We start from the raw sequence: 15,535 nt of genomic DNA on the forward strand, positions 1-15,535 counted from the left end.
ACGGATGAGGTGTGTCCCGAGAACAAACATGTCTTTAACGCTGTGGAGCTACTACCCAAAATTAAAGCATCTTTTCATCCAGAAGACAAAATGGTCCCAGAGCTGCTTTTAGAACAAGTGAAGAAGCACATCTTCATCTCGCTGCTAACCAAAACATCTCTGCAAAGAATCCAGCGGTCCCATTCCAACCTGAAAGGTTTGTACAAACCGGATTCGGTTGAAGTAGGGAAATTGTGTAAAATGTAAATAAAACCAAACTACAACGATTTGAAAATCATTCTCAACCCATATTCAATTGAATACACTACAAAGACCACCATTGACCCTTTCCAGTTTGCGTACCGTGCCAAGCGGTCCTCTGAGGATGCCATCTGCTCTGCCCTCCACTCGGCCCTCACCCACCTGGAGAGAAAGGACTCATATGTGAGGTTGCTGTTTGTGGACTTCAGCTCTGCCTTCAACACCAATGTGCCGCAGCGACTCATCCGCAAACTCGACGAGCTGGGCCTCAGTACCTCCCTCTGCAACTGGATACTGGACTTCCTCTGTCAGAGGCCTCAGGTGGTGCGTGTTGGCGACAAAATCTCCGCCAGCATCACGCTGAGCACGGGGGGCCCCCAGGGCTGCGTGCTCAGTCCATTGCTCTTCACCCTGCTGACGCATGACTGCACTGCGACCTACAGCGACAACCGCATAGTGAAGTTTGCTGACGACACGACTCTGGTGGGTCTCATCACGAAGGGCGACGAGACTCGGTACAGGTCGGAAGTTGACCTTCTGACCACGTGGTGCAGGGACAACAACCTCCTGCTGAACGTCAATAAGACCAAGGAAATCATTGTTGACTTCCGGAAGGGTCACACGACACACCTGCCGCTGATCATCGACGGTGCTGTGGTGGAGAGGGTGAGCTGCACCAAGTTCCTGGGGGTGCACATCAGTGAGGACCTCTCCTGGTCCGCAAACACCTCATCACTGGCAAAGAAAGCTCAGCGCCGCCTGTACTTCCTGCGGAAGCTCAGGCGTGCATGTGCTCCTCAGGCAGTCCCTTCTACATTCTACCGTGGCACCATTGAGAGCGTCCTCACAAATTGCATCGCTGTCTGGGGTGGCAACTGCACTGGACAGAACTTGAAGGCCCTGCAGCGCATAGTGAATACGGCTGGTAAGATTATTGGTGCTTCGCTCCCCTCCCTGAAGGACATTTACACCTCCCATCTCGCCCGCAAGGCAACCTCGATTGCCAGAGATGTGAGTCACCCGGCTCACTCTTTGTTTGACCTTCTGCCCTCTGGGAAGAGGTACAGGAGCCTGCGCTCCCGCACCACCAGACTCGCCAACAGCTTCTTTCTCCAGGCTGTTAGGGCCCTGAACTCGCTACCCCCTTCTGCGTAGCGTGCGGCACTGTTGCGCTATTTTCGGGAATGTCTGCTGTACGCGCACTTGCTCCTTTTTTTTTTCTGCTCCTCTTATTTATTTATTTATTGTTGTGTTATTTATTCATTATTTATTCAGCACGCTTTTGTTATACTTGTTTACTTGTTTGTCTGTTGTGAGCCATGTCTTGTCACCGTGGGATAGGGGGGAACGAAATTTCGGTTTCTTTGTGTGTCTTTGGCATGTGGAGAAATTGCCAATAAAGCTGACTTTGACTTTTGACAACATATTTAATGTTCAAACTGATAAACGTAATTGTTTTTTTGCCAAATAATGATTAACTTAGAATTTCATGGCTGCAACACGTCCAGTAGAAGTTGGGAAAGGTGGCAAAAAATACTGAGAAAGCTGAGAAAAGCTCATCAAACACCTATTTGGAACATCCCACATGTGATCAGGCTAATTGGGAACAGGTGGGTACCATGATTGGGTATAAAAGGAGCCTCCCCAATCATGCTCAGTCATTCACAAGCAAGGATGGGGCGAGGTTCACCACTTTGCGTGAGAAAATAGTTGAACAGTTTAAGAACAACATTTCTCAAAGCAAAATTGCAAGGAATTTAGGGATTTCAACATCTACGGTCCATTATATCATCAAAAGGTTCAGAGAATCTGGTGAAATCACTGCACGTAAGCGCCACGGCCGAAAACCAAGACTGAATGATCATGACGTTCGATACCTCATACGGCACTGCCTTAAAAACCGACATGAGTGTGTAAAGGATATAACCAAAGGGGCTCAGGAAAACTTTAGAAAACCACTGTCAGTAAATACAGTTCGTCACTACATCAGTAAGTGCGGGTTAAAACTCTACCATGCGAAGCAAAAGTCGTTTATGAACAACATCCAGAAACGTCCCCGGGTTCTCTGGGCCCGAGCTCATGTAAAATGGACTGATGCACAATGAAAAAGTGTTGTGTGGTCTGATAAGTCCACTTTTCAAATTGTTTTTGGAAACACTGGACGTCGTGTCCTCCGGACCAAAGAGTAAGCGGACCATCCGGACTGTTATCAACCCAAAATTCAAAAGCCAGCATCTGTGATGGTATGGGGGTGCATTAGTTCCCATGGCATGGGTGACCTACATTTCTGTGAAGGCAACATAAATGCCTTCAAAGTACATACAGATTTTGGAACAACATATGTTGCCATCCAAGTGACATGTTTTTCATGGACGCCGCTGCTTATTTCAGCAAGATAATGCCAAGCCACATTCTGCACGTGTTACAACAGCGTGGCTTCAAAGTCCAGGTACTCCCCTGGCCCGCTTGCAGTCCAGACCTGTCTCCCATTGAAAATGCGTGGCGCATTATGAAGCGCAAAATACGACAGGGAAAACCCCGGACTGTTGAACAACTGAAGCTGTTCATCAAGCAAGAATGGGAAAGAATTCCACATGAGAAGCTAAGAGAATTAGTCTCCTCTCATCCCAAATGTTTATTGAGTGTTATTAAAAGGAAAGGTGATGCAACAAAGTGGTAAACATGCCCTTTTCCAACTTCTACTGCACATGTTGCAGTCATGAAATTCCAAGTTAATTATTATTTGAAAAATAAAATAAAGTTTACGAGTTTGAGCATTAAATATGTTGTCTTTGTAGTGTATTCAATTGAATATAGGTTGAAAAGGATTTTCAAATCATTGTATTTTGTTTTTATTTACATTTTACACAATTTCCCAACTTCAACCGAATCCGGTTTGGAGAAGAACTGGAATTGCTGAAGGCGGAATTCAGTGTGAGATTCCATGAATGTCAATGCAAAAGAAATATGTCTGTTCCAGAACCCCTTTTTGCCAACATCAAAGAAGCCAAGCCTTCTTATCAGTTCGAGTTGGCCGAACTGTGATGTTCTTATTGGGGCATTCAAGACCATCAGTTGCATTGAATTCAACGACACATTCCCTAACATTAAAACGACACACAATCTCTCTGACCTTTGTATTAGCGTATGGACCGTGAGATTACTGCTTAAAATTTCAGGCATCCACCTGCAGACACAGGGCGGCTCCAATGAATGGAATGTCCTATGTGGTGCATGCTTGTGTGCAATTTGTTTTCATACTTTATAAAACAGGATCCGTTAAGATTTTTGGGCGGTGGCACTATCGGATGTCAAAACATATTTACACTAACAAAAACGTGTACACGGACATTTTTTAGTTTTATAGTGGTACACTAAGTAAAAAAAAAAAAAAGACAAAAGAAATACGGCCCGTCGGTGCATTTGAAGAAAAAAAAAGGGCTCCTCTTCAGTCCTCCTCTTGCGGGGTGCGTTGGCACCTTTATTTGCCACAGACACGTAAGTGCCTGCCTTGCATGTCAAGCACTCAGCTTCATAAGGATCATGACCCTGGTGAAAGCATGGGAATTTTTTTATTCAACTCCTCCCTGAACGTGCATTTTTGTTTTGGCATTGCCTGTTAACACTCGGTGTAGACTGGTCAGCCCACCCTACTTCGTAGCAGTGACTAGATTTGAGGAGAAGGGCGTGAATTATTTGCGAACGATACAGAAAAACCTGGAATTGAGTGAAATGGAACTGAGTGGCAATTCTATTGACAATGTACTGTTCATGTATTATGTTTGAGGCAGTCCAGCAAAATCCCGGACAATTTTGAAATTCCCCCCAGACATTTTTTTTAGGGCTCAAAAGTAGGAGAAATCCAGGAAAAAGAGGACGTCTGGTCACCCTAATATCTATAGCCTTAGATATAAATGAACTACAGTTGAAAAGACCTGGATTGGTGAAAGAGGTGGGGTTTCTGCTGCAGCTTTCAGTTGCAGCTGAACAACATGTGTCTTGTTTAGAGTTTGCAACGGGAGTTTTCCAGTCAGTTAGCCAAAGTAAGCTCTCTAATCATCAGTAAAAGAAAGAAGGAAACCTTCGGTCATTGTTCACAAAATGGCTATGTCTTTGAATGGGTCATGCAGAGGTAAACAAAAATGTTTAGCCACACGATTGCATCCGCTGTGGGTTCATGGTGCATATGTGGCCATAGACAAAGAGGATGCCAAAAGTGCTACAAAGATTCACACGCTGGCATGGATGATGTTTTGTATATCCAGCCTTCAAGACAACAAGTAAACCACTAATATTTCTTGGGGCTCTAATTTTTCATATATATGGTTGGTCATTCGTTGCAATCATTGATTAAATCTTATACTCATTGATTAAATCATACACATTATCATAATAATTCCATGCAATATTTCCAACCTGGCAAGTAACTATTGGTAAATTAATAAATGTTGCACACTAACTCACCATAGTCGATCATTTTAACTCTCAGTCAGCTTCAAATGCTTCTACCAATGGTGCAAAAAAAGGGGACCCAAACAAGAGACTTTATCCATGAAAAGAAGCAGGACAAATGGAAAACATCAACTAAAGATCAAAACCAGAAAAATCAGATCAAAAGCATGCTTCCTTAACACGATTCAGCTGGGGGAGAGTGCATGTACCTCTCCTCCTTCTAGGCAGTTTCCACCCCCTCAGCCTAAAGACTACCGTAGTGTGTCTCAGAAAAGCCCCTCAAAAATCACTCCCCCTTTTCTGTGAGCCAACTCCAAAGAAAAAACACCTTTCTTAACAGGGCCTGACTACACACCTTTTTTTGCATCACACACTGGCTGTAGTCTTACAAGGCTTTTCCTGCATGTGTGTAAGCGTGTGTTGGGAGCCGAGTATGAATGAATTCACTGTGGCCCACTTCAATTTACACTTGAACACAAATCCCTCATTTGTTTTCACGAGTGAAGTTGCTCCTTTCGGTGTGTGCTACTCAAAGGGCAGTGGGAAAAAACTCAACGAGAGTTTGGTGGTGCACTGAATGTGCCTATCTCAAGGTTTTTGGTCATATGGCGGGTGAGACATGATGGAGTTCATGTGTGTATGCGTGTGTGTGCGTGCATGCGTGCGCGTGTGCATGCATGTGCGTGTGTGTGCCTCTGGAGCGCACCATTCACAATATTGAGGTAATATACCCTGAATGGCTGAACCAAACAGTCAAGTTGGTTCTTTGATAGGCTCTTATTACCACATACAGGGGTGCTAGCCTGAAACACACACTTAAAGCAGTGTTTTTAGCAATAAAATAAGTTAACAGTAATAGTGGCAACGTATGATGGCTGCCCTCTGACTGCGGCTGAAAGGGCCCCATTGTTATGCTGTATTCGATGTAAGTGGGAAGTCGGACTTTTCCGACTTCCAACAAAGAAAAGTGCACTAGACTAGAACACTCCTTTGAACTGGGAGGTCCGAGTTGCGTAATAGGAAAGGAAGGACCCCGAATTCACTGATGAACTACGTTATTCGACAAAGCGGTCCATAAATGGGATCGCTGGGGTACATGCGTCTGTGTGAAGCTGGGCCTCCACCACACGCAAAATTTTGTTTGTGCTTCGTTTGTGCTGGTTTGTTCCGTAAAAATGTTCGATTGTGCTGCAACGGTTTTTTAGTTATGCAAGATTATTTTATAGGTCATCCAGAGTTCACCCAGCACACCCATCTGCTCCAAATAAACCCGAAATGGTACAGTTCGTTTGTGCTTTGTTTGTGCTGCAAAAACTTTCGTTTGCGCTGCTACGGTTTCGTAGATATTACATAATCAATTTCTAGCGATGACGTCACTCAGCCCCCATTTATTGCCAAATGGACCCAAAATGGTACCGTTCATTTGTGCCACAAAAACTTTCGTTTGCGCTCAGTGAATCATTCAATTTGTTATTTATTTAATATTAATTTATTTTCTAGAGATGTCAAATCCTTTCTCCACAGGTCGTTAAATAACCTTTAGTTTGTGCCATTGCAATTTTGATTATTAAAATCATAATGCATCTTCATTAACCCCCTGTCATGTATTTTCTTCTAACAATTTTTCACTTGACATCCTAATAACTCATCAATTCTTACACATTTATTATCCAAGTGTGTGTACGTGTGTGTGCGTGCGTGTGTGTGTCTGTGCGTGTGTGTGTGTGTGCATGGAGATGTATGTATGTATGCATGGAGATGTGTACTTGTGGGTATATGTGTATAGGGGTATAAATATTTATGCGTGCGAATAGATATGTATACACCTATATACATGCATATATATTATGTTTCGATAAAGGGGTGAGCTAAAAAGCTCTGCTTTTTCTCACTCCTTTCCGAATATCTTTTTCTTTTTCTCTCTGCGTGTTTATTTGGCTTCCTGAACTTAATTTCGATTTTATGCAAGGACTTTATCTGAGAACAAACAGGAAGCTCTGTATTATTTGAATATTCGGAATAACATTGTCAATCAATCAATCAATCAATCAATCAATCAATCAATCAATCAATCAATCAATCAATCAATCAATCAATCAATCAATCAATCAATCAATCAATCAATCCGACTTCCAACTTTCCCCGAATGCAGCAAGAGTCCATTCTGTCTGTGGGTTGGAAAGGGCCGCAAGAGGGGCGCGTTCAGAAATTCACTCTGTTGTTTCTTATTAATACTTTTCAAAGTATTTATTTAGGAACTCAGAACGCGTAAACAAAACTGCCAGTAGGTGTCAAACATAGCGCTAAAGAAATAAAGAACTCAAATACAAGGTTTTGTGTGCTTTGGAATTTGTGGATTGACCAATATTTACACATATAAATTAGGTTTCTGGTTAATGTATCGACATTTAACAACATGCTATTTAGCCAGCAGTATCTTAGAAATTTACATTTGTTCAGATTCATTGCATTGGTAACAAGTATTTTTTGATTCGCTTGTTTTTTTTTTTCACTCCGTATATTTGTGACGGCGGCTTCGTAGCAGACTTTCGTGACGCCCACATTGCTCCGCTCCCGACTACAGTAATGGATTTCACACTGCTAGACACGCCTACACAAGCTTGTCGGAAATGGAAATGAAAAAGCTTTTGCACGCGTTTGTTCGGTGTTTCCGGTGGAGCATTTACTATGAAGTTCCAGACACATGTGGCGTGTCAATGCTCGGGCACACGCGTTGCATTCTGGGATACGACCGCCAACCTGGATGCTAGTTCTATTGTAAACAAACCCAGAGACGGAGACAGAGGGGGTAGATGGAAGCACAGTTTGAGCGAGAAAGAGAAAGACATGTCTGAGAAAGGATGTGGGATATACCGGGACACACTGTAGAAGGAAGCCAGAGATCGGTACGAACAGAAGATTGGAATTATAAAAGGGCTGGACCCTTACGAAGTACCAAGCAGACACTAGAGTGTCGATAAAGATTTAATGCCGCCGTTCACCATTTCGGACGTATTTGCCTACCTTACCAACAGTTTAGATCTCACAAGTCACTAGAAGCGTACAAACAGCTGACAAGTCGATATGTACACGAAATGAAGCTCATTATACCGAATGAGAATATCACGAGAGCAAAGGTAAGCCAAGCTCTACTGTCTCAATACATATGTTTTCACGTGTTTTAAAAGTGTATTTAAGGCTCACAGGCTAGGTGTAACGTTAAATATCCACCCGTATCTCAGTAAAAGCATGTAGCCATGTGCACACGTCCTTTGAAATAAATATTAACATTAAGATACGTTCCTATCTTAAGATTCAAGATTCAAGAGTTTCTTTCGCCATGTTTGAGCGTGCCAAACAAGAAATTTGATTTCGGAAAATCACAGCCTCTGTTCAACATTTAGGTGACTAACAACACTCAGGACATGTGAAAAATGGCAAATATTCTCAAACATCCCCTGATATTAAACTCCCAAGAGGGCAAGGAAAAACTCAAAACTCCAGCTAGGGGAAATGAGAAACCTTGAGAAGAGACCACAGATGGGAGGGTCCCTCTTCTAGGGTGACCAGGCTGCAATGGATGCAGAGAGGACACATAGTACAAACAGTGTAGACAATTCAAAAAAGGTGTGAAGAGCAGGATGTTATTGCACAGTAATGACTCTGATACTCTAAGAGTGGTGTCAGTTCATCAGAGCAACAGCCTGGGGGAAGAAACTGTCTCTGTGTCTGCTAGTTTTGCCGTACAGAGCTCTATAACGCCGTCCGGAGGGTAGTAGTTCAAACAGACTGCAACCTGGGTGAGAAGGGTCTATAGAGATGTCACTTGCAAGTTTCCTGGTCCTGGACATGTACCAGTCTTGGATAGATGGGAGGTTGATTCCAATTATCTTTTCTGTAGTCCTGATTGTCCGTTGCAGTCTGTGCTTGTCTTGTTTGGAGGCCGATCCAAACCAGACAGTGATGGAGGTACAGAGGACAGACTGGATGATGGCAGTGTAGAAGGTCTTCAGCAGCTCCCGCGGCAGGTTGAACTTCTTGAGCTGTCTCAGGAAGTACAGCCTCTTCTTCCGGACAGAGTCTATGTGTCCGGTCCATTTCAGGTCCCAAGAGATTGTGGTTCCCAGGAACTTGAAGGTGTCTGTGGAGAGAATAGTATTACTGCGGATAGTGAGGGGTGAGGGGTCTCGCCTGAAGTCCACTGTCATCTCCACGGTCTTGAGCGGGTTCAGCTCCAGGTGGTTTTGGCTGCACCAGTGGACCAGCCGCTCCACCTCCTGTCTGTACGCAGTCTCATCACCGTCCTGGATCAGTACGATGAGAGTGGTGTCGTCTGCATACTTTAGGAGCTTCACAGGAGAGTCACCTGAGGAGACATCGTTGGTGTAGAGAGAGAAGAGCAGTGGGGAGAGGATGCACCCCTGAGGGGCTCCAGTATTGGTGGTCCGGGTGTCAGATGTGATGCTCCCCAGCCTCACACGCTGTCTCCTGTTGGTCAGGAAGCTGGTGATCCACTGACAGGTGGAGGCAGGCACCGCGAGCTGGATGAGCTTCTGTTGGAGGATGTCAGGAGCGATGGTGTTGAACGCCGAGCTGAAGTCCACAAACAGGATCCTGGCGTACGTTCCTGGTGTGTCCAGGTGGTGCAGGATGTAGTGCAGTCCCATGTTGACCGCATCATCCACCGACCTGTTTGCCCGGTAGGCAAACTGGAGGGGGTCAAGCAGGGGGCCCTTGACATCCTTCAGGTAGTTCAGCACTAACCTCTCGAAAGATTTCATGACCACAGATGTCAGTGCGACAGGTCTATAGTCATTCAAACCTGTGATGGGGGGGTTTCTTGGCCACTGGAACGATGGTGGAGCTCTTGAAGCACAAGGGCACCTCACACAGCTCCAGGGAACGGTTGAAGATCCGTGCAAAGGTAGGCACTAGCTGCTCAGCGCAGACTTTCAAGCAGGAAGGTGACACGCCGTCTGGGCCCGGTGCCTTCCTGATCTTTTGTCTCCGGAACATCTGTTGCACTTCCTCCTCGCGGATCTGGAGTGCGGGCGCGGCCTCTGCAAGAGAGAGAGTAGGTGACAACGGTGATGGAGGTGTGGACAGACCAGTTGTGGGGGGAGGTGAGTATGTAGATTGTGCTGCAGGAGGTCCCGTTGTGTGGGAGGACCGATCAAACCTGCAGTAGAACCTGTTTAGCTGGTTAGCAAGCCTTGGGCTCTCCACAGGACGGGGGGTTCGTTTCTTGAAGCCCGTGATGCTCTGCCGACCTTTCCACGCTGTTGAGGGATCAGGATTAGCAGAGCGGTGTCTCTCCAGGCTCTCCCTGTAACACCTCCTGGCTTTCCTGACCTCTCGGTTCAGTGTGTTTCTGGTCTGCTTGAACAGGTCCCGGTCGCCGCTCCTGTAGGCCTCCTCCTTGACTTTGCGCAGCCTCCTGAGGTTCGGTGTAAACCAAGGTTTGTCGTTGTACGTGCAGAAGGTCTTAGTCTGCACACACAGATCCTCACAAAAACTTGATGTATGATGTGGCAGTGTCAGTGAGTTTATGCAGGTCTGAAGTTGCAGCTTCAAAAACTCCCCAATCGGTGCAGTCAAAGCAGGCTTGGAGGTCCTGCCTTGACTCCACTGTCCACTTCCTCGCAGTCCTCACCACAGGCTTAGAAGTTTTTAGTTTCTGCCTGTAGGCCGGGATCAGATGAACTAGACAGTGGTCCGAGAGTCCTAAAGCTGCACGAGCCACAGAGTGGTATGCATCCTTAATTACGGTGTAGCAGTGGTCCAGTGTCTGTGCCCCTCTGGTGGGACACGTTATGTGCTGTCTGTATCTGGGGAGTTCGTGTGCGAGGTTCGCCCTGTTAAGATCACCCAGAACAATGATTAGTGAATTTGGTAGAGGTTTCTCCATGTCTTTCACCTGGTCAGCCAGCATCTGCGTGGCTTCACTCGCACGTCCGTGTGGTGGAATGTAAACAGCCGCCATGACGATCGAGGAGAACTCCCGTGGTGAATAGAACGGCCGGCAGTTCATGAAAAGTGTTTCTAGGAGAGGGCTGCAAAACTCTTTCAACACCGTGACATCAGTACACCAACGTTCATTAATGTAGAAACAGAGACCACCTCCCTTTGATTTTCCGGAGAGCTCCGCTCTGCGATCTCCGCGCGTTAGCCGAAACCCAGCTAACTCCACGGCGTGGTGGGGGGTTCGTTCGCTAAGCCACGTTTCAACAAAACAGCGCGGCGGATCTGCTGAAGTCCGTGTTCCTTGAAGTGAGGAGCAGCAATTCGTCCATCTTGTTCGCCAGGGAGCAGACATTCGCCAGATGAATTGTGCCCTACCGGAACCCTCTCTGCCTCAGCTTTACGAGGGCTCCGGCTCGTTTTCTGCGTCGCTGCCGTCGCGCTAGCTTGTATAGCACCGCCGCTCCGGCTAAAATCTCCGACAAACAGTCTGAATCAGAGAGAACAGGAGAGAAATTACCAGAAGAAGACTGACCGATGTTTAACAGTGCTTCTCTGGTAAAAGTGATCCGGGATGGACAGCAGAGGACACAGAAAACACACAAAATAAGACAAAAAAACAGAGAGCGACTCACCGTGGCGGCCATCCGCGGCGCCATCATGACGTTAAATGACCCAAGGTTCCTGACAAAATGTCATCCTGACTAGTCGCAATTGTCACTGAACTGTGAATTATAGTTACACCACAAACTGTTCAGACAGAAGTCGCAAATGGCTCAGCCTCTACCCTTAACATTCTTTCAATGAGTATAGCAGGCTAACACTGGTACGTGACAGTTAGCCTTTGAGCTAGTGGTTTACTAAGAAGTTTTGGTTAGTGTTTTCTGCACAGCATGAAACGTACTGACATTAACTGTTATTGTTACAATGTTAAGTGGTATTCTACTGTTACTGTTTTCCTACTTAAGGCAAATGAACAATGTGTGTCCATCTTTGTCTCCTTAGGTCATGCACTCCCAGCACCTGTATGACATACAGTCAAACCTCGGTTTTCAAACGTCCCGGTTCTCGAACAAATCAGAATTCGAACGAAAAATTCGAGATTTTTTTTTGCTTCGGAGGTCTAACCTCGCGAGATGAGGACCCGAGAAAACCAGACCGCGCGGCCCGGATGCCGGCTGACTCCGTTCGTTATTGTATTTTCGTTACTTTGAGGATTGTATTAACCCCTAATCATGCCTTCAAAGAAAGCAAGTGGAGCAGTAAAGCCATTCTAAAACACAAACACGCTCTTAAAGCAATGCGACAGTGAGCGCCCGGCGCGCTGCGGTTGCGCGATCGGACCAAATTAAGCTCCCTGCGCACTGAGGTCTACTTACATTTTGGAAAGTACATCAGGACTTTAAAAATATTATTTAAATTTCAGCGACGCCTCTGTCACAATAATGCGACCAGCGCGCTGCGGTTGCGCGATCGGACCAAATTAAGCTCCCTGCGCACTGAGGTCTACTTAAATTTTGGAAAGTACATCAGGACTTTAAAAATATTTTTTAGCAACGGCTCTGTCACAATAATGCGACCAGCGCGATGTAGTTGTGCGGTCGGCTGCGCGCTACGGTTGCGCGGTCGGCGGTGCACTGCAGTTGCGCGATCGGACACAAATGCGCAAATGAGAAAAATGCTTAAAAAAAGGCGTTGTTTTTTTTTACTGTTGGAACCGATTAAAAGTTTTTCCATTATTTGTAATGGGAAAAATAGATTCGGAATTTGACCGATTCACTTCTCAAACCGCCTTCTGGAACGGATTGTGGTAAAAAAAACGAGGTTTGACTGTACTTCTAAAGCCATGGGTCATCATAACCTGCAAGGGAGAGGTTAGCTGTGCCCACTATACCTGCATGCCTGGAACTGCAGAGTCCTGTACTCATGTTGGGGCTCTGCTCAACGCAATAGAGGCACATGACCGCTGCTGAGAAGCGAAGACTGTGAGTGATGTCCCTGCTTACAGGAAAATTCCATCTGGGATCAGGAAAGTCCGTGGACAGGTTGGTCTCAAGATGGACTTCACGTCAGCCAAACGTATTGCTATGAATAGAGTAATCAATGATGACATTCCCATGCCTGGCCCACGGACACAGCCCAGAACATAACCCACACCACGAATCACACTGGCTGATCTGGCGCCACTGCATAAGAAACAGGCAGCGTGTGTGTCAACAATGGAGGGCTACTGAATATGCTGACCATGTCCAGCCAGCAAAAATTCAAGTCCACCTGCTTGACCCCGGGTTGAATTAACGCCCCAATAACAGACATCTTCTAGCATTGCAAGAGTGACACACACTATGCAACAATTGCATAGTGAAATTTGCTGACGACATGACTCTGGTGGGTCTCATCACCAAGAGTGACGAGACTCAATACAGGTTGGAGGTTGACCTTCTGACCACATGGTGCAAGGACAACAACCTCCTGCTGAATGTCAGCAAGACCAAGGAGATTGTTGTTGACTTCCGGAAGGGTCACACCCAACACCTGCCACTGACCATCGACGGTGCTGTGGTGGAGAGAGTGAGCAGCACCAGATTCCTGGGGGAAAGCTCAGTGCCGCCTGTACTTCCTGCAGAAACTCAGCCGAGCAAGTGCTCCATCAGCCATCATAACCACATTCTACCTAGGCACCATTGAGAGCATCCTCTCCAGCTGTATCGCTGTGTGGGGTGGAAGCTGCACTGAATATAACAGGAAAGCCCTGCAGCGCATAGTGAACAGAGCTGGAAGGATTATTGGTGCTTCACTCCCCTCCCTGGAGGACATTTACACCTCCCATCTCACTGGCAAGGCGACCACAATTGTGAGGGATGTGAGTCGCCCCGCTCACAATTTGTTTGATCTACTGCCCTCTGAGAAGAGGTACAGAAGCTTGAGCTCCCGCACCACCAGACTCACCAACAGCTTCATACACTAGGCTGTTAGGATCCTGAACCCTCTCCCCCCTCCACCGCATAACATCCTGGCATTTTGGGCCACGATGGCTGTCTTGCACTACTCCACTTGTAGTTTTGCGCTATTATACTGTCTGCTGTATGCATAATTGCTCCATTTCAGGCAAGTTGCTCTTATTTATTCATTGTATGTGCCTTCTTATTTTCACTTTTTGTATTGTTTACTTGAATGTTTTGTTTATCTGTGGACCAATTGGGTGTAATATGTCTTGTCTCCACCATGGGATAGTGCAGGGGTCTCAAAGTCCAGTCCTCGGGGGCCGTATTCCTACATGTTTTCCAAGTTTCCCTCGTTAAACACACCTGATTCAATTATCAGGCTGCTGCAGAACGTGAGGATGAACTGATCATTTGAATCAGGTGTGTTTAACAAGGGAAACTTGGAAAACATGTAGGAATGCGGCCCCCGAGGGCTGGACTTTGAGACCCCTGGGATAGTGGGAAACGCAATTACGATCTCTTTGTATGTCTTGACGTGAAGAAATTGACAATAAAGCAGACTTTGACACATCACAGCTGTAACACAAGAAGCAGCTCAGTACATCAGCACAGGAATGGAGTATTCTGAGTTCTCAGGTTATTGCTAGTTGTACTCATTCTAATGTCACTTTGGACTGTTTTGTCATGTTACTCGTAAATAAATAATGAAACGCACAGTTGGCTGTATGTCATGGCATATTTATTTCAGACACCTTCAACTTTGCACAGCACTCTTGCTCATGTTGGTCAGAGCACTACATACAGACAATCTTGTCAAGGAATGTTTTGTCTTCACCTTGGCATGACAACACTGTTGATTGGTACTTTTGCTGACAAAAATGTGTATGTTTGTGACAGTTCAAATGACCCTTTCCACATAAAGTCGGAGATGGGCAATCTTCCTTGTGTTTTCCACATCTCTTGCTTCCAACTGTCAATGTCCTTTTATGAAGGTCGGGATTTTTACCTCAGCACACATAAGTCCCACACTCTCCTCAATATCAAAGCCGCGATCAGCTAACACCACATCTCTGGGTAGTAATTTATGTGTGGAAAATTATGTTTGGTCGTCTTACAGCAGTGATCCATGCTAGGCGACGACGCTTATGTTGGGCACGTGGTCTCCGTGGAGGAGCCTTTAAAGAGCAAAACGGTAAAAAGAAATAATATTGTCGATTCCCCTCACCTTACTGTCACGGCTTGTGCTATTGCACCCCACGACACAGCAACGTGCGACCACTGCAGACCAAATAAAATTGAGGAACACGACTAGGCGATTGTACGTCCTTGGCGCGCAGTGGAAGCAACGTAAACCCACCAGCGTTAAACCATCCAGTATGGCCGGCGCTCAAGTGGTGACGTCACACACCCGAGCGGCAATAAACGCCGAGGTCAGGAAAGCGTTGAAGAAGACAGAGGTAAAATGAAGGTTGCGAAGGTCACATTTTCACAGCCTTAACCCACGGCCAAATTTGACGGCTGGTTGTCGTCTGCGTGAATTGGGACACCTGGGTGCGGTCTTGCCGCGCCGGAAATGACGCCACGCCGTCGCCACGAAGTACTTTGTAGGACGCTATCTATTAATTTGTACGGAGCTGTTCCGCCTGTGCTTTCCACGGAGGCGGAGCTTCTAGGGCCGCGAAGGAAGGACCCAGCCTTCAAACCGGCCTTGAAGGACGCAGCCTGCGAATTTGTACACAGCTGATGTGAGAGCAGTATGTAGATGCAGGGCACATTGAAATTTTTTTAGAACGCACCCGAGCGTGGCCAGAGGTTTGCTGCCATCTTCTGCTGAAATGCTGTTCTCACCAACAGAATAATGGCGTTCAACATTTGATCAATCAACGTTACAGTCATCCACTTTTAGGGCAGCTTTGTTTTTGACGATTTGCCTGTTG

The 15,535-nt window shown here is 46.1% G+C and overlaps 1 protein-coding gene and 1 long non-coding RNA gene across 13 annotated transcripts in view; one reads left to right on the forward strand and one right to left on the reverse strand.

Moving 5' to 3' along the window:
• Positions 1 to 4,922, reverse strand: part of il16 (interleukin 16) — a 171,786-nt gene extending 166,864 nt beyond the window's left edge. For all 12 annotated transcript variants that reach the window (XR_011086740.1, XR_011086739.1, XR_011086738.1 and 9 more), the window contains exon 1: positions 4,705 to 4,922. The gene's annotated coding sequence lies outside the window, so the exon portion shown is untranslated. The remainder of the gene's footprint in view (positions 1 to 4,704) is intronic.
• Positions 4,923 to 7,684: 2,762 nt separating this feature from the next.
• LOC137840231 (uncharacterized) lies at positions 7,685 to 14,312 on the forward strand. Its single transcript, XR_011086734.1, has 2 exons — positions 7,685 to 7,829; positions 11,659 to 14,312. It is a non-coding gene; the product is annotated as an uncharacterized lncRNA (long non-coding RNA).
• Positions 14,313 to 15,535: the final 1,223 nt, after the last annotated feature.

The sequence above is a fragment of the Syngnathus scovelli genome, chromosome 4 (assembly GCF_024217435.2).
Source record: "Syngnathus scovelli strain Florida chromosome 4, RoL_Ssco_1.2, whole genome shotgun sequence".
Taxonomy (NCBI): Eukaryota; Metazoa; Chordata; class Actinopteri; order Syngnathiformes; family Syngnathidae; genus Syngnathus; species Syngnathus scovelli.